This window comes from Eurosta solidaginis, chromosome 4 (assembly GCF_040869045.1).
Source record: "Eurosta solidaginis isolate ZX-2024a chromosome 4, ASM4086904v1, whole genome shotgun sequence".
NCBI lineage: Eukaryota > Metazoa > Arthropoda > Insecta > Diptera > Tephritidae > Eurosta > Eurosta solidaginis.
The window spans coordinates 135,522,100-135,546,064 of record NC_090322.1 but is presented as its reverse complement, the minus strand read 5'-3'; positions in this window follow the sequence as shown (position 1 = coordinate 135,546,064).

Genomic DNA, 23,965 nt, shown 5'->3' with positions numbered 1-23,965 from the left:
ACGCTGGCCCACCCTAATGGCGATATCTCGAAAAGGCGTCCACCTGTAGACCTAATGCCCACTCCCTCTTAAAATGCTCAGTAACACCTTTCGTTTGATACCCATATCGTACAAACATTCTATAGTCACCCTTGGTCCACCTTTATGGCGATATCTCGAAAAGGCGTCCACCTATAGAACTAAGGATTACTCCCTATTAAAATACTCATTACCACCTTTCATTTGATACCCATATCGTACAAACACATTCTAGAGTCACGCTGGCCCACCCTAATGGCGATATCTCGAAAAGGCGTCCACCTATAGACCTAATGCCCACTCCCTCTTAAAATGCTCAGTAACACCTTTCGTTTGATACCCATATCGTACAAACATTCTAGAGTCACCCCTGGCCCACCCTAATGGCGATATCTCGAAAAGGCGTCCACCTATAGACCTAATGCCCACTCCCTCTTAAAATGCTCAGTAACACCTTTCGTTTGATACCCATATCGTACAAACACATTCTAGAGTCACCCCTGGCCCACCCTAATGACGATATCTCGAAAAGGCGTCCACCTATAGACCTCATGACCACTCCCTCTTAAAATGCTCAGTAACACCTTTCGTTTGATACCCATATCGTACAAACATTCTAGAGTCACCCTTGGTCCACCTTTATGGCGATATCTGGAAAAGGCGTCCACCTATAGAACTAAGGATTACTCCCTTTTAAAATACTCATTACCAGCTTTCATTTGATACCCATATCATACAAACACATTCTAGAGTCACCCCTGGCCCACCCTAATGGCGACATTTCGAAAAGGCGTCCACCTATAGACCTAATGCCCACTCCCTCTTAAAATGCTCAGTAACACTTTTCGTTTGATACCCATATCGTACAAACATTCTAGAGTCACCCCTGGCCCACCCTAATGGCGATATCTCGAAAAGGCGTCCACCTATAGACCTAATGCCCACTACCTCTTAAAATGCTCAGTAACACCTTTTATTTGATTCCCATATCGTACAAACACATTCCAGAGACACCCCTGGTCCACCTTTATGGCGATATCTCGAAACGGCGTCCACCTATGGAACTAAGGATCACTCCTTTTCAAAACAATCGTTAACAGCTTTCATTTGATACCCATATCGTACAAACATATTCTAGAGTCACCCCTGGTCCACCTTTATGGCGATTTCTCGAAAAGGCGTTCACCTATAGAACTAAAGCCCATTCCCTTTTAAAATACTCATTACCACCTTTCATTTGATACCCATATCGTACAAACACATTCTAGAGTCACCCCTGGTCCACCTCAATGGCGATATCTCGAAAAGGCGTCCACCGATAGACCTAAGGCCCACTCCCTCTTAAAATGCTCAGTAACACCTTTCATTTGATACCCATATCGTACAAACAAATTCTAGAGTCAGCCCTGGTCCACCTTTATGGCGATATCCCTAAATGGCGTCCATCCATAGAACTATGGCCTACTCTCTCTTAAAATACTCTTTAATACCTTCCATTTGATACACATGTCATACAACCACATTCCAGGGTTACCCTAGGTTCATTTTCACATGGTGATTTTCCTTATTTTTTCTCCATAGCTCTCAACTGAGTATGTAATGTTCGGTTACACCCGAACTTAGCCTTCCTTACTTGTTTTTTTTATAACTGTGATTGTACACTTGTCCAGTTTAAAACTGAAACCCAGTTCTATGCACTAACTTTCAGGAAGACCGTTATAATCTATATTTAAACAAAATTTGGTTGGATCATATGTGCAAAATGTTTCAGATTTAGGCTCAAACCTTTTACGGTGTGCTTGCCAAAATCTCAAACCACTTATTGATAAAAAGCGCCGCAGTGGTGTGGTGGGAGCGTGCTTCGCAAACCACACCGAAGGTCCTGAGTTCAAGTGGCGGCCAAAGCAATATTAAAGATTTCAGAACAAGTTTTTCAATTGGAAAACAAATATGTCCAAGTGAGGCCACCACCTCGGCAGTGATTTGGCATACACTCAAAGCTTATTTCTACTATGAAAAGCTTTTCCGTGAAAATGCATCTTCCTTGCATCAGCTTCCGTTTGGAATCGGCACAAAACATGTAGGTCCCGTCTGCCAATTTGTAGGGAAAATCAAAAGGCAGCAAGACGCAAATTCAAAGAGAAGTTCGGCCTAAATCTTCTCGGAGATAAATCGCGCCAAGCATTAATTTAGTTGTTTTTTGTTTTTAATTTTGTATGGTTAATCCATCAAGCGTAATACAAACTCTAACGCAGTTGAAGAAACAGCTTTTGATTTACCAAAATAACAAGATCAATGTTGAATTGTTTATTCCAGTGAAATGGAATTAGCGCGTATTTGGTCCAACCCAATTGTCAACATCACCTACCCGTGGCGAATCCTGTTTCATTAACAGCCGAAGATTTGGCCACCCCGAACTCCTGTAGATCTTGAGGGTGGGAGAGCGGTATTGGCGAAGAAGGTTTCATGTGGTCATACCAAATCGCATCCGCATAGCCTAAGCGTTTTACAAAAATAATTGCGTGAAAGCGCTTATGGAGTGACGACCGCTGCCTTAACCTTTTATTCAATCCTCCTTCTCTCTGTCCATATTTTCCCTCACTTCTCTTCCACTCCATTTATCCCCCTCTCCATCTTCGTCAAACTCTATCTCTCTCTCAATCTCTTTATCTATCCCTCTTTCCTCTTCTTTCTAGTTCTTCTAATTCTTCCCCATCCCTTACTCTCAGACCCAGTCCCAGCCCGAATCGAAGTCTTAGCCCCAGTCCCAGTACCAGTCGATCCCGGTCCATTTCCTGTTGCAGTTCCAGCCCAGGTCCGGGTCGCAGTCTTACTCACAAGCCTAATCCCAGTTCAAGTCCCGGTCCCAGTCCCAATCCCAGTTCCAGTCGTTCAAAAGTCCATTTCCCGGAAAAAGAAGTGCCGTAAATACTAATCAAAGCAAAGGGCTACCTATATACCAAACTTCAGGTAAATCGAACTGTAAATAGACATTTTTCGAAACGATCAGGCACTTCCCGAAGAGTATTCCTGTGAAGCGGACTTGTAAATTTGAATTAAATTGGCGGAGTGGTTTCGGAGTTCATAAGCTCCATACAAGCATACATCCCTCTTTATTTACCTATATGTGGAGATAGATTTAATCTCCTTAGTGCACAAGCATTAGCATAAACATACATACACACCAAAAAATAAAACTTTTGTTTAAGAGTTTTAACGAAAGGTTTAAAATTTTCAACAAAAGAGTAGTTTTCAAGAGATGCATACATTCTTGTTGCACTAACTTGGCAAAACGCATAAAAATGCACACACATACATATGTCAGGCTGATATGAAATAAAAATACATACATGCATCCATACATACCTATAAATGTACTCCCGCAGATAAATAACGCTAGTGAATGCTATGTATGTGACGCATAATGTGATGTGGTGAATGTCCCACTCAAAGCAAAATATGCACAGTTCACAGCGAACAAACACACGCACTGCATTGTTTGGAAGAAATATTACTTTTGTAAAAAAAAGGTCGCTCATATTAAAAATAACTGATATTTAACTGATAATTAATTAATAACTTTTTTTTTTGATCCAGAAGGAAGGTAAATATTTCAAAATTTTATTGCGAAGAAGAAATCCGTTTACGAGTTATAGCTATGTAAGCAAAGACACACATTTTGGCAATTTTCCATCATATTATATTGAAAATGTCCATCTTACGTAGCTTAGTTTTCAAATGAAAAAACCAGTTTTAAAATCAGAACATTCTGAGGGAAGTGATGGGCGTATAACGATATTTGTACATGTTTTTATAAAAAAAAATATGAAAATTATTATGCTTGGACAAAAATAAGTACAAACTACAAAAAAGTTGTCAATACGTTTTTCCGTGAGTGTATCTAAAAGCCAATGTAAATGCTGCAAACTGTTCAGCAGATCACGAGTTTAACCGTTTCTTAAACGATTTTACTTAGCTTGACTTGAATTTTTTAATTAAAATTTAAGTAACTTCCCGATAAGCTACAAGCTTGACACTTGGAATATAGTTCAGAGTCCGATGACAATGCAGTAATAAAAAAATTCCGATAGGTGGCGCATGGATCGAAATATTTCAAAACATCGTATTTGTGGTCCCATTTGGCTCATATTTAGAACAAATATTACATACAGTCCGGTAGAAGTGACATCAATATATTTTGAAGTTCGAGGAGGGACAAGCATACGTGGCGCAGAGTCGAGTAAAGCCTTTAGAAGGATTATGTGTTGAGGAGTTAGATTGGAAAAAATTGTCAGGAAAGAGTCCTTGTAATAATGAGTCACTAAATGAACTAAATAGAGTGAGAAATAATAGGCAATTAAATAAAGACTAACTTGAAAATAAAATAATTTAAAAAAAATGTTTAAGTTAAACGGTTTTATAGAAAACAATACTTACATGTAGTAATAATAATACCAAATGCTAGAAAATAATTAGGTAGTTCCTAGGTACTAGTCATCACACTCCTCATCAATATAGGGCGTTCATCAGACAATTAAATAAAAGCGTTGGACGCGTAAAATTTCTATTGATAGTCATAAGTTAGACCAACTGAACCTTAATCAGGTTATGCTTCGCCCCACATTTTTAAAAATTTCACTCGACCAACGCTCTTATTTAATTGTCTGATCAACGGCCTAGATTGATGAGCAGTGTGATGACCAAAAAAAAAAAAGAAGCGGTAATGATGGGTTTGATGGTGAATGAGGACAAAACGAAGTACCTGCTGTCATCGAGCAAAGAGTCAGCGTATATGCGCCTTGGCAACCACGCTACTGTTGGCAGCCATAATTTCGAAATAGTAAAAGACTTCGTTTATTTGGGAACCAGCATCAACATTAGCAACAACATCAGCACTGAAATCCAGCGAAGAATCAATCTTGCCAATAAATGCTACTTTGGACTAGGTAGGCAATTGAAAAGTAAAGTCCTCTCTCGGCGAACGAAAATCATACTCTACAAGTCACTTATCGTACCCGTCCTGCTATATGGGGCAGAAGCATGGACCATGACAACAGCAGATGAAGCGGCTTTGGGAGTGTTCGAGAGAAAAGTTCTTCGAAAGATTTATGGACCTCTACGCGTTGGCGATGGCGAGTACCGAAGAAGATTTAATGATGAGCTGTACGAGCTATACGCAGACATCAACATAGTCCAGCGAATTAAAACGCAGCGGCTGCGCTGGCTAGGCCATGTTATGCGAATGAAAGATGATGCTCCGGCCAAGAAAGTGTTTCTATCGGAACCCGCCTATGGAAGCAGAGGTAGAGGGCGGCCCCCACTCCGTTGGAAGGACCAGGTGGAAAACGATTTAAACTCCCTAGGTGTGACCAATTGGCGCCGGTTGGCGGAGCGAAGGAGCGACTGGCGCGCCTTGTTGGACGGCCATAACCGTTTAGACGGTTAAGCGCCAATTAAGTAAGTAAGTAAGTAAGTGATGACTAGTACCTAGGACCTACACAATTATTTTCTAGCTTTTAGTATTATTACTACTTAATGTAAGTATTGTTTTCAATAAAACCGTTTAACTAAAAAATTTTTTTTAATTACTTTATTTATTATGGAAAGCAGAACATTTCGTGCCAATGCTCTACTCTACAATGACGCTTCTCTTTAAAACTGAGGTGATTGAAAATAGTAGTTAAGGTGAACTAGCAAAAGAGTTATAAAAAGGTCTTTTCGTTTGGGTATTTATCAACTATATCATAATTCATTATCACTAACACGTAAACCCCTATAAAGTATAATGAAGTAATAATTTGATACTGTGCTAACGTTACAAACATACTGACAATATTATTGATATCTATAATTGTCATCAAGAGCTTTGCGCACACTCCTTGACACGCTTTCCACTAAATTATGCAACCATTCCTTGTGGTAATGCAATAATTATTATTATTTATAATGACGCAAATAAATATTATGTACGCAAATGTACATACATGAATCCCCGCTTGGCTACTATCGTCAACTCGAAAAAGTAATAATCGCTACAACAACAATTTGGCTCATTTAATAAAAACGAGCAGTTTGAGATAACAATTATCGTAACAGTTTAGTTAATACATGCATACAGTATGTGAAAAAAATATGCGTCTAAGACGGAAAAAGTTGTTGTCGCTCTTGACATGAAATATACGCTCAAAAATATTCCTATGTACTAGGAAGGTAACCATTAAAATAAGAAAAATGGTATATGATTTTAGTTGTAGAAATCTTTCCCTAAATCTGGACGAGTAATTTATTTAAACATTATAACTAGCTTTTTTCTTAATTATAGACAAACTTTTCTTAAAAATGGGAACATTAAAAAAATGTATTGTGTAACTGTTTCGGCAGTGCATTTCTAGTCCAGGTGCTAGGCTTTACAGTCGAATGCTCTTATTCACTGAGCTAACCAGAGCTAGTACAATCAAGTACAACTACCACTGGTCATCATCCAGTGAGTTTTCTAGCTCCGTATCACGCTCAATTCTCGCGGTAAATGCTCTGGTTCATTGAGAGACCTCAGAGAGACCAAGCAGTGACATATATTTTTGAAAAAGTGGGTTTGTTAAGGTCAGTGTGTCCAAACAAAAGACAAGAAATTTACAAATTATCTGACTCACAAATTGAACCCGATTTCTATCTGGATTTACATGGCTAAAATTTTTGTTGTTTCATTTACATGGAGAATTTTGTATCATGATCTTTGCGACCGGATGATACCCACTGTCATTACAAATACTCGATAAATAAGTACACTTTATTGGTACTTGATATTCAATACACGCATTTTCAATTATTTGAAATTTTTAAAATTTTTGTATAAAAAAACTTATTCGTCGTTAAATATTAGAACAATAGACTATATTACAAACCTAGATCCTTGTTATACTCACCTGAGCAGAGCTCACAGAGTATATTAATTTTGTTCGCATAACAGTACCCCATAACGGAATAAACTAATCGAGATAGATATAGACTTCAAAATAATCTGGGCGAAAAAATAAATTCATTTAGCCATGTCCGTCCTTCCGTCCGCCTGCCCGTTAACACATTAACTTGATTAAATTTTGAGATATCTTAATGAGATTTGGTATGTAAGTTCCTGGGCACTCATATCAGGTCGCTATTTAAAATGAAAGAAATCGGAGCATAACCACACCTACTTTTTTATATACTGTAAATATATTCAATTTCTTGTTGAAATTTGACTTTTAAAATTTTTTGTATCGTTCGTCATCCGATTTTGCAAATTTTTATTTAGAACACATATAGTAATAGGAGCAACGTTCCTGCCAAATTTCATCATGATATCTTCAATGACTGCAAAATTACAGCTTGCAAAACTTTTAAATTACCTTCTTTTAAAAGTGGGCGGCGCCACGCCCATTGTCCAAAATTTTACTAATTTTCTATTTTGCGTCATAAGGTCAACGCACCTACCAAGTTTCACCGCTTTATCCGTCTTTAGTAATGAATTATCGCACTTTTTCGGTTTTTCGAAATTTTCGATATCGAAAAAGTGGGCGTGGTTGTTGTCCGATTTCGTTCATTTTAAATAGCGATCTTAGATGAGTGCCCAGGAACTTACGTACCAAATTTCATTAAGATACCCCGAAATTGACTCAAGTTATCGTGTTTACGTATAGACGGACGGATGAACGGACATGGCTAAATGAATTTCTTTTTTCGCTCAGATCATTTTGATATATAGAAGTATATATCTATCTCGATTATTTTATGCCGCTACGGTGTACCGTTGTGCGAACAAAATTAATATACTCTGTGAGCTCTGCTCAGCTGAGTATAATTATAATAGCTGCAGAACTTAACCGCTCTGGAATAAAATTCTATAAAAGTATTATTAGCGTATGGTGATGATGTTGACCTCTAATTTTTACTTACAATCTGGAAAAAGAAGCGGAAAAGATGGATTTGAAGGTGAATGAGGACAAAACGAAGTACCTGCTATCATCGAGCAAAGAGTCAGCGCATTTGCGCCTTGTCAACCACGCCACTAGTGGCAGCTATAATTTCGAAATAGTAAAAGACTTGGTTTTTTGCGAAACAGCATTAACACAAACAACAGCATCACTTTTGAAATCCAGCGAAGGGTTACTGTTGCCAATATATGCTAGTTTGGATAAGGTTGGCAATTGAAAAGTAAAGTCCTCTCTCATCAAAGCAAAGTCATGCTCTAGAAGTCACTGATCCTACCAGTCCTGCTATATATTGCAGAAGCATGGACCATGACAACATTAGATGAGGCGGCTCTGGAAGTATTCAAGAGAAAACTTTTTCGAAAGATTTACCGACGTCTACGCGTTGGCGACGATGAGTACCGAAAAAGATTTAATGATGATCTTTACAAGCTTTAGACCACGTTTTCATAATCTAATCTACAATAATCATTAAAATGTTTAATCATTAGGTCTGCTTAAAGCATTAGAAGGCAAAAAAAAAAAACTTGGAAAACGAATAATTAGAGATTCCGAAAATTTTTTCAGTATTGACAAATATACATAAATTGACTTCGGAGTCGAATGTTTGGCACATACTGTGTAATACGCTGGTAAGTATGTATAGAAATAATATTGTCAGTGTGGTTATTGATCTTATGTTGTTGCCCCATTAGCGCTTATTGCCGACGTGCACAAAAACGCCCCTCGGTTGCTGTAATTTACACTCATCGATGGCATAAACACCGCATCAAAGCTGGCTAAGCAGAATTGAGGGGAAATGGTGGAGTTGCAATTGGAGTGCGAACGCCAAAAGACTAAACACATTTGTAAGTGTGAAATGCGTCGTATGTGTGAAGATATGCAATTGCATGGGGCGGTCAAAATGTATTTACTACTCCACAAATACCACGAATCACCCTCAACAAATTCTTAGCCCCTACTCTTACCTACAGACGAGTATGTATGCACCTACGTAGAAATCTACAAACTGCTAACTCATAGTCGACGGTTTCAATGGCTGATTGTATCGAAATTATTACGACGTGGTAATTTTATGGGCCTACAACACAATGTAAAATGTGTGAAAAGACCAACAACAATAATAACTGCTCAAAAGCCGAATTTAGTTGGGTTTAATACAAACTGAATTTAATAGAACTTACCTTAGGATCGCATAATCCAAGCTACTCGCTACTGCACCACCATTCTTGACTACCCGCAACTAAACGCTAAAATGCATCATCTCGCCCCCAAAACCACTGTGGCGGCATGCCACAGCTATTCTTGTCGTATGCGCTGCTCTTACCGCCATATTATTGTATGCAGATATAATTGCGCTGATAAGATATCAAGCAGGCGATATCCACTGGACTGCATTCTGTTGAATCTTTGAGTAACGCTAGTAGGTTTGCGTCTACTGCACGCACCTTCAAACGGATTGAAGTGGCAATTTTTGTCTTACGGTTACCAGCCGTGGTACGTAGATACATTAAATAAATACCTTAGTTGGATTATAAATTGGTCTTTGCGAAGGTTAAATGGCGTCTTAAAGAAAATTAATGAAATCGTAATAATATCGTTCGTATTGCTCACTACAAGTTGAAGGGTGCAGGTACCGCCAACAGAAGGAATTATTAATTTTATTAGCCTAAGGATAGAAAGGCATATACTATATGGTAGATATCAAATAAATACTGTTACTTTTATTTATTTTTTACCGTAAGTTGGTGTTATAGTGTTCATATTTTGATGAGCTCATTTTGTGCCACCATTTTTCTTTCGATCTAAAAACTGCAGTAAAACTTCAGAAGCATTGACTCTTCGAAATAATCTATATCACTTCCAAACTCCTCCCTCACTCATTGGATACAATCAGCTTACATAAACAGGAACTTGACTGGTTTCAAGGGGTTGCGTAGCGCAATTCCTAGTGTCTCCAACCCAATTGTCATACTCACCTAAGCGTTGCGAATCCTGTTTATTAAGCACGCGAGGCTCTAGTGACCCCAAATTCCTCACGGAAGTAGGTTGCTTTATAACCCAGAAAGTGCATCGTGACAATACCAAATCGTGCCCGAGACGTTTGAGCTAGTACCTTACTGCTGCTATTTGCCAGAACGAACCGAACCAATATCTGGCAAATGACAATCAATATCGACAAAACCTTCGGAAATTCTTCTTATCGCTACAAGAAGAAGAAAAATAAGAGGGGCGCAAAAGCATTGAAACGTATGCTTAATAGGGACCCAATTGTTAAAATATTCGCTTTGTAGCACCGTTTTTACTATCCTGGAACCGAAAATTTTTTTTAATCGGTTATTATCTTGAAATCGAGTATTTTCTTGGAACCGGCTAATTTCTTTGTACCGGTTGTCCTTGGAACCAAATATTAACTTGAAACTGGCTATGTTTTGGGGTTTAGCAATATTCTTAGATCCGGTTTTTTACTCTGTACATTTAATATAAGGTCGATCATGGTATTACACAATCAGTACAAAATTTAAGCTGAAAAGGCCGCTTAAAAAAACGGAGACAGTATGCTTTTAGACAGTTGGGTGTATTTGAAGTTGAGCAAGATTTGAAGAGCATACGTACAGAGCGTTTTATATCCTATCCTGCTTTGCAAAAAAGTCGTAAATAATTTCAATTGCTTTTTTTCGAATCTCTAGGAGACTAGCCCAAAATGAAACACAATATTTTGATAAGGGCAATGCTTTTAATGTTTGTTATAAAGGATATACCTGTTCCTTCACTGAAAGCTAAACAGCCTGTTAACACACCACTGCGAAATGGATGAGCAAAATAAGTAGGTTTATAAAGACGACTCAGAGCAGCCGAAGTACTTGTTACGGTGTGAATAAAATTTTAGTTAACGTAGATCAGTGAAAAGACAAATTCCGGGACGGTATCGAACTGCACCTCATTTCATAGCACAATTGTGCAAATTCGATATACACGGACAGCTTTGCAATTTCTTTTATTGAATGTATAAGTCGTCGCTGAACAAGCGTAGTAGCAACATTAGAAGAAATTATTGTTTATTCACGCATTTAAAAAAAAAAAACATATTTCGTAAACAAAAGCTCATGCGCGTAATTTTCGGCTTTTCAATCTTAGCATAACATTTTATTTTTATTCTTTGGTACTCTGACGTAGTAAAATAATATTTTCATAGCGCTTTACGAAATATTTTTTGAATGTTAGCAAATAATGCGTGCATTCGTTCTGCTTTATTGCTCGTTGACCAACGACTAAACCATACCACTACGATCATAATACTCTTACTAACACAGTAACAGTTTCCGTTTTTGATTTAGATACGTTTTTTTAGGATTCAGTAGGATGAAGAAGGTCTCTAACAGCAAGGACAAGTGCGTGGTCGATGTCGAAATTTCTTTGTATGGTTTGCTAATTTTAAAATTCATACAAGCTATAGTATTTTTCAATTAAGCCACATTTTTCTATTCCAATGTGCAATTTAAACAACAAATCCAAACTCTAAGCCATGGTTCTTTTGTTGTTGTTTATTGCATTACATACTCGCGTCATAAATTCATAACAGAGTGCACATTAATTCAAATCTCGACCATCGACAGTTCATTTGATGGCCTCGAGCCATTGACGCTGATTATTATGATTATTATTATTGCTGCGCCGTATGAACTTTTCTACATGCTCACATACAAATACATAGGTAAAGGAGTGCATAAATATAGTGCAACCGACTAACCGGTCAGACGAGCAGAATGGGACAAAACAGGAAGGTATAATAATTTACAGGCAATAGCTACTATGAGTTTACATATATCGCAATCAACGTAGTGCAAGAAACACAAAAACAAATATATTTATGGCAGGCTATTTATGTACACGATATAATGAACAAGTAAAATTGGCTAAGTTCGGGTGTAACCGAACATTATATACTCAGCGTGAGCGTCAATTGTACATTTCATTTCAGATAAATTACTTTTCTACTTAACACGTGGCACCGCCCGTTTAAAGCTGGAAACATTGGTGCTTTATCGGTAACCGTATCGGTAACCTTTTAACAGCTGATTCGATCAACCTTATGAGAATCAATGCAATCGATTATTGGTGCCGCTAAGGTCGTAACCGTATCGTAGCCAACCAATTGGGTTTTGGTTTCCGTCGTAACGATAAACAGCTGATTACGTTAGGGATACCGATACAGCGATACGACATACGGCACCAATGACTCCGGCTTAAAAGAAAAATGTCCCCCATTTCCTCTTACAATAAAATTTGATAAGTGAAATATCATTGATTCAAAGCTCTTTTTTGCTAAGATATAGCTTATTATTTTCATCTACGACCCTTTTAAAAATCTTTTATATAAAAGTGGGCGTGGGCTTTAACCGATCTCGTCCATTTTTTAAACGATTTTATTTAGCTTGAGTTGACAGGCCGCATGGCCGCATGCACGGCTGCACGGCCGTTGTGAACGAATCTTGTATTAAAATTTAAGTAACTTCCCGATAACCTACAAGCATGAAACTTGGAATATAGTTCAGAACCCGATGACAATGCAATAATAAGAAAAAAATCGCCGCTAGGTGGCGCATGGATCGAGATATTTGCAAAAATCGCATTTGTGGACCGATTTGGCTCATATTTGGAACACTTAATACATACAAGAATAGAAATCGACCTGTGAAAGAAAATCGCCGCTATGTGGCGCATGGATCGAGATATTCGCAAAAATAGTATTTGTGGCCTGATTTGGCTCATATTTGGAAGACTTAATACATACAAGAATTGAAAGCGACCTATCAAAAAAAAAATCACCGCTAGGTGGCGGAAGGATCGAGATATTAACAAAAATCATATTTGTGGTCCGATTTTGCCCATATTTGGAACACATAATACATAGATACATGAATAGAAAGCGACATATGATGCCCGATTTGGCTCATATTTGGAACAAATATTGCATACAGTCCGGTAGAAGTGACATCAAAATATTTTGTATTTGGAGGAGGGACAAGCATACGTGGCGCAGAGTCGAGTAAAGTCTTTGGAAGGATTATGTATTGAGGACTTAGGTTGTAGCAAATTGTCAGGAAAGAGTCCTTGTAATAATGAGTCACTAAATGAACTAAATAGAATGAGAAATAATAGGCAATTAAATAAAAACTAAAAACTTGAAAATAAAATAATTAAAAAAAATTGTTAAGTTAAACGGTTTTATTGAAAACAATACTTACATGAAGTAATAATAATACGAAAAGCTAGAAAATAATTAGGTAGGTCCTAGGTACTAATCATCACACTCCTTATCAATCTATGGCGTTGATCAGACAATTAAATAAAAGCGTTGGACGCGTCATATTTCTACTGATAGTCATAAGTAAAACTAACTGAACCTTAATCAGTCACATTTTTAGAAATTTCACGCGCCCGACGCTTTTATTTAATTGTCTGATCAACGCCATAGATTGATAAGGAGTGTGATGATTAGTACCTAGGACCTACCTAATTATTTTCTAGCTTTTCGTATTATTATTACTTCATGTAAGTATTGTTTTCAATAAAACCGTTTAACTTAAAAAATTTTTTTAAATTATTTTATTCAAGAAATATTTCCTGCTATAAAGAAAATATGTGTACCCAATTTTGTTACGATATGTAAATTTTTCTTTAAGTTATGGCTCCCGAAACATAAAAAATTGCTGAGGTATAAAATGGGCGGTGTCACGCCCATTTTTTATACCTTTCATGAAAATGAAATGGTATATTAATTTCGTCACGAAACCGAAAATTGTAAGTCCTTAAAGGAAAATAGATAGACCCACCATTAAGTATACCGAAATAATCAGGTTGAAGAGCTGAGTTGTTTTAGCCATGTCCGTCTGTCCGTCTGTCCGTCTGTCCGTCTGTCTGTTTGTATGCAAACTAGTCCCTCAATTTTTGAGATATCTTGATAAAATTTGGTGAGCAGGTGTATTTGGGTGTCCGATTAGACATTTGTCGGAACCGACCGGATCGGACCACTATAGCATATATCCTCCATACAACCGATTTTTCAGAAAAAGAGGATTTTTGTAATATCTTACCCAATTTAACAGATTGAAGCTTCAAACTTCACCATATACTTTCGTATATTGAACATATTGTTGCCTGAAAAAATTTATGAGATCGGTCGTATATATAGTATATATCCCCCACAACCGATTGTTCAGATAAGGAACTTTTCGTAATTACTGCCCTATTTTAAGAGCTAGAGGCTTCAAATTTCAGCGAATGCTTACGTATATAGCATATATTGTTGTCTGAAAAAATCATAAAGATCGGTGGTATATATAGTATATATATGGTGGTATATATAGTATATATATATAGTATATATATATATATTTTCGCAAATTTTAGCCCCATTTTAACAGCTAGAAGCTTCAAATTTCACCGAATATTTACTTATATAGCATATATTGTTGTCTGAAAAAATCATAGAGATCAGTTGTATATATAGTATATATCTCATACAACCGATTGTTCAGATAAGAAACTTTTCGCAATTTCTACCCCATTTTAACAGCTATAAGCTTCAAATTTCACCGATTGCTTACGTATATAGCATATATTGTTGTCTGAAAAAATCATAGAGATCGGTTCTATATATAGTATATATCTCATACAACCGATTGTTCAGATAAGAAACTTTTCGCAATTTCTACCCCATTTTAACAGCTAGAAGCTTCAAATTTCACCAACTGCTTACGTGTATAGCATATATTGACGTCTGAAAAAATCATTGAGATCGGTGATATACATAGTATATATCTCATACAACCGATTGTTCAGATAAGAAACTTTGCGCAATTTCTGCCCCGTTTTAACAGTTAGAAGCTTCAAATTTCACAAAATGCTTTCGTATATAGCATATATTGTTGTCTGAAAAAATCATAGAGATCGGTGGTATATATATTATATACTTCATATAAACTGTCATATTGACCCCTTTTTTACGGCTAGAAGCTTCAAGATTCATCAAATTTCATCAAATAGTTACGTTTACGTCATATATTTTTGAAATACGTTATTCGTAGCCTTAGTTTTTACATGCAGACCACAAAAAAACGTGAAGCTTTGCATCCTCACACAGATTACCTACCTATTTTTTATTTTATATTTATCTTAAAAATCGTTTAGATATGTTCAAATTTCACCAAATGCTTACGTGTATAGCATATATTGTTGTCTGAGAAAGTCATAGATACCGGTGGTATATATAGTATATATCCCATACAACCGATTGTTCAGATAAGAAACTTTGCGCAATTTCTTCCCCATTTTAACAGTTATAAGCTTCAAATTTCACCGATTGCTTACGTATATAGTATGTATTGTTGTGTCAAAAAATCATACAGATCGGTGATATATATAATATATATATGATGGTATATATAGTATATATATATAGTATATATATATTTTTTTTACGATTTCGGCCCCATTTTAACAGCTAGAAGCTTCAAATTTCACCAACTGCTTACGTGTATAGCATATATTGATGTCTGAAAAAATCATTGAGATCGGTGGTACACATAGTATATATCTCATACAACCGATTGTTCAGATAAGAAACTTTGCGCAATTTCTGCCCCGTTTTAACAGTTAGAAGCTTCAAATTTCACAAAATGCTTACGTATATAGCATATATTGTTGTCTGAAAAAATCTTAGAGATCGGTCGTATATATATTATATACTTCATACAAACTGTCATTTTGACCCCTTTTTTACGGCTAGAATCTTCAAAATTCATCAAATTTCATCAAATAGTTAAGTTTTCGTCATATATTTTTGAAATACGTGATTCGTAGTCATAGTTTTTACACGCAGACCACAAAAAACCTGAAACTTTGCATCCTCACACAAAGTACCTACCTGTTTTTTATTTTATATTTATCTTAAAAATCGTTAAGGTATGTAGATCTGTTCACTATATATTTCTTATCTTATACATCCGATTATTCGGAGATTACGAACGGGAAAAGATTATTGTTCAGCCCCATTCATGAAAGGTATGAAGTCTTCGGCACAGCCGAAGACAGTCCCGTTCTTACTTGTTTAAATTAGAAGTTTTTCCTATTTATTGTTATGAATCCAGTTGGGAAATGAAAATACCATTGATATAAAGCTCTTTTTTGCAAAGATATAGCTTATTTTATTCGTCCACGACCCTTTTAAAAATCTTTTATATAAAAGAGGGCGTGGTCCTTAACCGATTTCGTTAATTTTTCTTCAAAGCATTTCTTATAATAAGGGCAACCTCTATGCCGGTTTAACGATTTTTGATTTATGATTAATAATTTCAACATTCTAGGTGTATTATTTACTAAATAATCAGGTTTTTGTGTTTTCCAAAATGTTATATATATAAAAAGTGGGCGTGGTTATCATCCGATTTCGCTCATTTTCAATACCAATCTAGTCTGGGTCCAGATAAGCTCGTGTACCAAATTTGGTGAAGATATCTCAATATTTACTCAAGTTGTCGTGTTAACGGACAGACGGACGAACATGGCTCAATCAAATTTTTTTTCGATACTGATGATTTTGATATATGGAAGTCTATATCTATCTCGATTCCTTTATACCTGTACAACCAACCGTTATCCAATCAAAGTTAATATACTCTGTATGCAAAGCACGCTGAGTATAAAAATAGTGGAAAGCGTATCATTTATGTAGCTGCTCCTTATACACTTAGCTTTGCAGAATATCTAGCTGTCAAACGATGGCCACCACCGCGCCGCGACTGTTCAAAAGATTGGGACAAAAATGTTGAATAGGCGTATAGACTGGGGAATGATGCAACGATCCCACTCCATACAATGACTTAGTAAAACCTAATGATGGTTAAACATGGGTATATTAAATCTGTTCCGAGATGGCCAGGCTAACATCTTAGCTGTGCTAGCTACAGAAGCGTGTTGGATATATATTCGGTAGAGGACCATCAATATCAGTTACACTCCCGAAAACCTTCGTGATTTTCTTTAACGCTTCAATAAGTAGGAGGTTTGCCTGAACTAGGACGATCCAATGACTTCCATTTGTTTTTTTTTTTTGCTCTGAAATTCTTAACAAAGCACTATTAATTGCATATGAGGTGACAAATTTATGCAATTACCGTCACAACAAACAGACAAAAACATCCCTACAAGACACAAATAAAAAAGTGAAAATTTAGAAACTCAAACTACTAATCTCACCGAAAGTGTTCTAGAAGGGAGTATCAGCTGTTCTATGTGTGGCTAGGGGCATTGCATTGCATTTGCAATGGATATTTAGCTTTTTACTATACAAAGTACCTGACGGGTGCATTGGCGTGTATTTTGTTCTTGCAATGCAAAGGCTTGGCAATGAAAATGTGCTATGCAACGATGCAAGACCATTTGCACGTGATCGTGAACTCCTCTTATACTTTACAATACCATTAGGCGCACGAGCAGCGTTAAATGCATATTATATCGAAGGATTATATGTGGGTCCCGTAGATTTAGCTACTATCTCATAATATAAAGATTCTTCTCAAGAAAAAAATTGAAAGAACTGTTAGAAAACATTTTCGCAATTTTTATGTGACGTTTTGGACTATAAAGAGGTGCTGACTGTGAAGGTCCCCACAGTCTACAGCTTTGTGTCTTCTTCTTCTTCTTCTTGTTAAGTGCTTCGCCTCATGCAAAAGGTGCCAGCACTCATAAATTGTCTGGCGTCGCAGTTTTAAGAGGGTAGGGCCAAAGAAATAGAGATATAGAGACTTTTGTTCGAAAGAACGTTGGTGCCATGTGGAGACACATTACATGTAGGAAATGCATAGTGTACGCCGTGGATGATTGTATAAGTAAGAGTTTAACCTATTACAGTATCCAGATCAAAGTTGTGTCAGAGTGCCGCGCGTTTCTCAGGGAAGTCTGCTTTCCTCAACTTGCCAGCATCGCCCCAACTTGGACGAGGCTGAGGGTATTTTTATGATTATCTGGTTCAAACGGCTTGTGTGCCAGTTTCTGATAGTGCTTGCAGGGAGAGTATACAAATTGTCAATGATACTGAAATGAAAACTACACTGACAGCAGCATTTCATGCAATTCTGCACATTTCGCCTGCAGACCGAATGGCCAAGAATATAGCGTTCACAATTGGAACGCAGTTTGAGTGCAAGCCGTATGGCCTTAGAACTCTAGCGTCATCTAATATTAGGCGAACAGACTACACTTCTCCCATGCCCAAGCTTCGATATTTGGAGCTACAATATGGTCACACGGTTGGCGCAAAAATGCGGAATGGCAGCAAATACTATACACGTATATACCCATGGTTTAAAATATTCGGAAGTAGTCGGCTCTGCTGTTTACTGTGCGGATCCAGAAATAAATAGATTCCACAGGCTGACAAATCAATGTAGTGCAGAAAACAAGCAGCTGAAATTGGAGAGACTTCGCTCAAGTCGGATCATACATCTATACTGAATTCCCGGTTATGAAGGCACAGAAGATAAAGAAAAGGCCGACGAGTTCACAAAGGAGGATGCAGCGCTTAATAAATTGACGGCAGACGTACCAGTCTGCTTAGGAGATAGGAATTGCAAGTGATCATCAAGCAGAAAAGGCGTTTAAAGAAGCACGTGGCAGCAAAATTTTTAAGATTAAGAAGACTTAAGTCTCATGATGGGCATACTAACGGGAGTCTGCCTTCTGGCGTCACATGCATATGCCTAAATCAAGTCTCGTCAGGAACATCAGATGTAGGTAATGCGGGATGTAGAAAGATAAGGCTAGTGTTCTTGTCTTGTGTTCGCGAGGGCTAGGCTTAAGCTACAAAGAGCGGTAGACTTACCACATCTAGAGACAGCAATAAAGCTAGGCTTTCTAGTATTTGAAAAGAAGACGGCGGTATTTTGAAAATAAGTCCTGGTACATAATTGGGTTTTTTTCTTTTTGGTCGTCAAACAAATTATGGTAACACTATGGACACATTCAGTCTATGTGAGTTGTTCATTGACCGGATGATTCAACCTAACCTTACTTTACAACAATGATGTCTTGTGTCCCTGGAAAACGGGCATCTTCAATCAGATATCGTTTAGAATGTTTAAGTTTCTAAGTATTTAACAGAAACTGTTTGGTCAGCATTTCATCTCTCTCATTTATGCGACGCTTTCCCGCCTCAGAGTTTAGATGATGTTCAGGCAACATTAGAGGACATCTCGTGGCCCACTTCTGTGCGCCTTGTTTTACAGCAGTTTCCTTTAATGGGTTTATTTTAAGATCAGCTACCATATTGGGGGCGCAGGGTATACAAGCTGTTGGCCATTTGCATTATAGGTAGCTATGAGCATTTCTTTGTGTTTTCTGCCAGCGAAACGTTTGAGGATTTTGCTATGGCTGTGAACTTAAGGTAGAATTGTCGCGAAAATCACACGCAATATTTGAACTGTCCATGCCAGTTTTGCTAAATTTTTCGTGCTCAATGGATTCCTCTTTTGATACACAGTGCCGTATAAAGCAGATATGCGTCATCCCATAGCGTTATCACCAGCAGTAGACCTGTTATACGAAATCGCGGAGCACACAAGGAAAACGAATGAAGGGTACCGAATGAAAAGTTTGCGCTACGCCCCTGAAATTAAGATTATCAGAAGCAGCTCACTAGCAGCAGCTTTCGTTATATACAATCATAATGAATCAAGAACAAAATCCATAGCAATACAATTGAGGAGTCAACAAGAGACGCAAATAGAAGGTGCCACAGTTTTGTTTTTTTTTTTTTGCAAAACATTCTAGCGATGACTAGTCAAATTACGCGTGAGTATATGGTGCACCATTGGATGTTGATAACAGCATGGCAACGCTAATGCCATTGGCATTTGTGCTAACAAACCAACGACATTTAAACGAACAGCAATCGGCTGTGCGGCTGCAGGTCATTGTTAAACATTTAGAGAGCTTCTGGATGAGCTATGAAGAAGGGGTATAGAAAATAAATGTACATAAGTATTGATAGCTGCCTGTGTAGTTATGGTGGCGCTGGCGGTGTCTATTGTTTTAAATAACTTTTCACTGTTTCCGTAGCTATTAACGTTTCAGCTGACTGCTCATTTCAAGCATGAAGTTATTGCCATAGAATATTTTACTTTCATTGGCTAATGTCGGTGCTAAATCAGTAGTAGAACAATCCATAACCTTTCGTTTGGAAAGTTTCTGTTTTAGAGCGGGCAACGGTAGTGAGGGTGATCGTTGAAGTGAGGAAGATTGCACTGCAATATTACAAACGGTCAATTATTTAAAGTCTGGAAAGCTTCTCCCTTACCCAGAATCCCGTTAGTTATGTATTCATTGCCTTCCTTTTATTCTCAAAATTGTTGTAACTCGAAGGGCGATATTTATTCAGGGAGATTTTTGTCAGCAAATTTATACACAATCATTGTGCTACAAATTATCCGAGCTTCAAGGATACCAGGGTGTTCTCATTAAAGATTCTACAACATAAGAAGACCAATAATGGCGAAAAATTAGTACTTAGAAACCTGAAAGTCAGAGCCAAATTTATGAGGTTGTGAAGCAAGACCACCAGTTTGGGAATTTCGAGGTTCTGTTAAATCTATCTAACAAATTGTATGGCTTATCTATCGCTATCGGAAAGAACTTAGTAGTTATTTGTCGTTATCAAAGGTAAAGAATGTCACCCCAGACTTCCGAGGAAAGGTACTTGGAGAAGGTATAAAATTACCTAAATAATTTGTTGTTGATTCAGTATCTATTGACAGTCGGGGTAATCCAATAATATCTGGCCACTTCACAGTGGTGACGGATATACAAATTTTCGTTGTGGGAGGAGCTTCAAGACTAAGCGGACGAATCGTTTTTTTATTACTTGCGGAATGGGATGAGAAACGCCAAAGCCCTACCATGCTGCCATCGTAGCAACCACGCTTTGTCATCTTTTATTCGTTTCGAATTCCTATCATTCTTGCCGTAGTCTCGCCTTTTTTTCCAATCTTTATTGGGAAGGACTTTGAAGTCGGTTGTATTACAAAAGTTGAAAGTGTTACCACAGATTTTTTCGATTTATATCATTATCATTAATTAGTGCCTAATTGATTACACAGCTTTCGACGTAGAGGCGTAGCAAATTACGCCAGTCGCCCCTTCCAAGCTACATGTCTCACTGCTAATTCCCATTCCTCTGAGTAATTCACTTCCTCTGTTGCTACAGTAGGCTGGTTGGCGCTAGTGATAATCTGGTCGATGGTAGACTACCAGGTCTGAAGCTGCACTGATAAGTACAACCAGCCGATTCTATCTTTCATACAATACCCTTGACAGGACCTTATATGCGATACTAAGAAGGCTTATTCCGCCATAGTTGGCGCAGTTTGCAAGACCCCACATCTTGTGGACTGACCAAAGAGCCCTTAGATTCCAATCGTAGGACATGCATTCGTTCCGCCATATAGAAGTTGATGCATGTACTTTACCACCTCCTTACTGCCGTTTTGGAATAGCTCCGCAGGAATTCTCCATAACCTAAGCACCCTCTGTACATGGGTTACCAAATGGCCGTTTTCGTTCTTGCAGGGGTTTGTACCTAATCTAATTCGTTTGCTGTTGAATTTCTTTTTAAAATTTGAGGTCGTTTTTCCTGCCAATCAGAAGCTCAAGTTCTTGATACTAACGCCTTTCTGCCACTGTATTTTCCTTCTTATAAAGGTGCCTCGCTTCGCTATTCAACTATCGGTAGCATTCGCGCATTCTTCATGTTGCGTCCGCTTTAAATGTATCCTTGTAGGCTGTATCCTTTCTTTCGGTTGCAACGCGGCAACTTTTGTCATACTTCTGCTTTAGAGACATGCTTCCACGGCTTCTGCATTCCGTTGGGTTGACCTTTGTGTTCTTAGAGAGCAGGTGTGACCGTCGAGTTAGAAGCATGCCGTCCGTCTATCACAACGCGGCCGATCTGGTTACATGTACTTCGATCAGGAGAAAGCTTTGCAGCATGATGTATATCTTTATGCTTTAACCTTGGACTGGCTATGACCATGTTTCGTGTACCGGCGAAGCCGTTAGGGGAGGTTTCGTTGTGGAGGTTAAATTTTCCGACCGCGGTGCCAAAAACATCTCCTTTAACCAACCTGGCGGTAAAGTCGCCATGAATGAATTTTATATCATGGCGGGGGCAGTGCTCATATGTGCGTTCTAAGAGCTCGTAGAATGCGTAATTCACCTCATCTTCCTTCTCCTCCATCGACGGATTAGATTGCTTACAAAATATTTTACAGAGTATTCACTGTGATTACACCCATGACATATTTCATTTTCAGGGCAAAATTGACGATCAAAATTTATAGTCGGTTTAAGCATAAAAAATGTTGCACCCTTTTTTAACAAATAAAATATGGATGGCCTGCAATAGTGTCAATGGAACTTATGTCAAATGACATTAATGCGCTTTTGAAAGAGAATTAAAGTCAATGACACTAATTCTAAATCCAAAAGAGAACTAATGTTAATTGACTTATGTACGCTTTGGGACTATTTAACGCCACCTACACAATAAGAGCTGGGAGTAATAAGGCTATGACTTGCGTTAAGGTTGTTTGTTCAAATCTGGCGTTGAGCTAACCAAAATAAAATTTTTTTATTTGATTTATGTAATTTCCATAATTTCTGAAATGAGCCGCAGGCGAAAATTTGGAATTAAAATTCATTTGACATTAATTTGCTTTTGCAAAAAGAATTAATGACAAATCGGAGAAAAAGTTTTTCTGACATTATTTCGCTTTTGAAAAGGGAACTAATGTCAACGACGTTGATTCCGGCATGATTTTGACATTAACCCGACGAGAATGTGGCAGGGTATGACATACCCAATACATTGCTTTTTGGCGGCTATTTTTTAAATTTGGCCCAATTGTCGCGTAGCTCCTATTAGCTGCAGCTAGGGGGTGCGGGAAAGGATAATGGCGTGATTACAGTGACGCGCTAACCGGCACTCAAGATAGACGCGTGTGATGTGCTTTCGGGTATGTAATACCCAGCCACATAGTTGGTGTTTGTAATTTTGTGTTAAATTATATTATTTTAGTTGTTATTTATTTGCCTTATTTGATGTTTCTTTTTTAGTTAAATTGAAAAATGAGTTACGAACAAGGAGAGAGACGACTTGCATCTATGTTGGAAGAAGTGTTTCATGAATCTTCAGCGGAATCGTGTTCAGGAAGTAACTGATCATGCCAATACCAGCGGGGGAGTGAGAGCGAATGGGATGAGTCTGTTGACAATATTCCGTTCCGTCATCTTTCGTCTATTCAAGTTCATGCGCCTCATATTACTTCGAAAGATGGCCAAAAGTGGTTCAAGGCTGCTCCTCGAGCAAATTTGCGAACTCGAACAGAAAATATAATTCACGAGCGTCCGTAAGTAACAGGCATAGCAAAAGAGGCTAAAACTGAAACTGAATACTGGATCATTTTTATAACTGAAGAAATAAAGAGCATAATACTGACATATACAAACCAATAAATAATTAATCGTCGAGAAAAGTGCAAAGATCCTAATAAATTATATTATATGAAAGAAACAACTATATCGGAACTAGATGCGTTTATTGGTTTACTGTATATTGCTGGTCTCAACAAATCAAGTCGTCAGTCCATAAAAGGTCTGTGGCGTACAGATGGCACCGGTGTAGACATATTTCGAACAACCATGTCTATGCAACGATTTAACTTTTTGCAAAACTGTATTCCATTCGAAGATAAATCTACCAGGGAAGAGCGAAATTAAACTGACAATATGGCTCATATCAGAAAGTTGTTTGAACTATTTGTTGATTGTTGTCAAAAAGCCTATGTTCCTAATGAATACATGATTATAGATGAGATGCTTCTAGCGTTCAGGGGTCGATGCGGATTTCGTGTTTATATACCAAG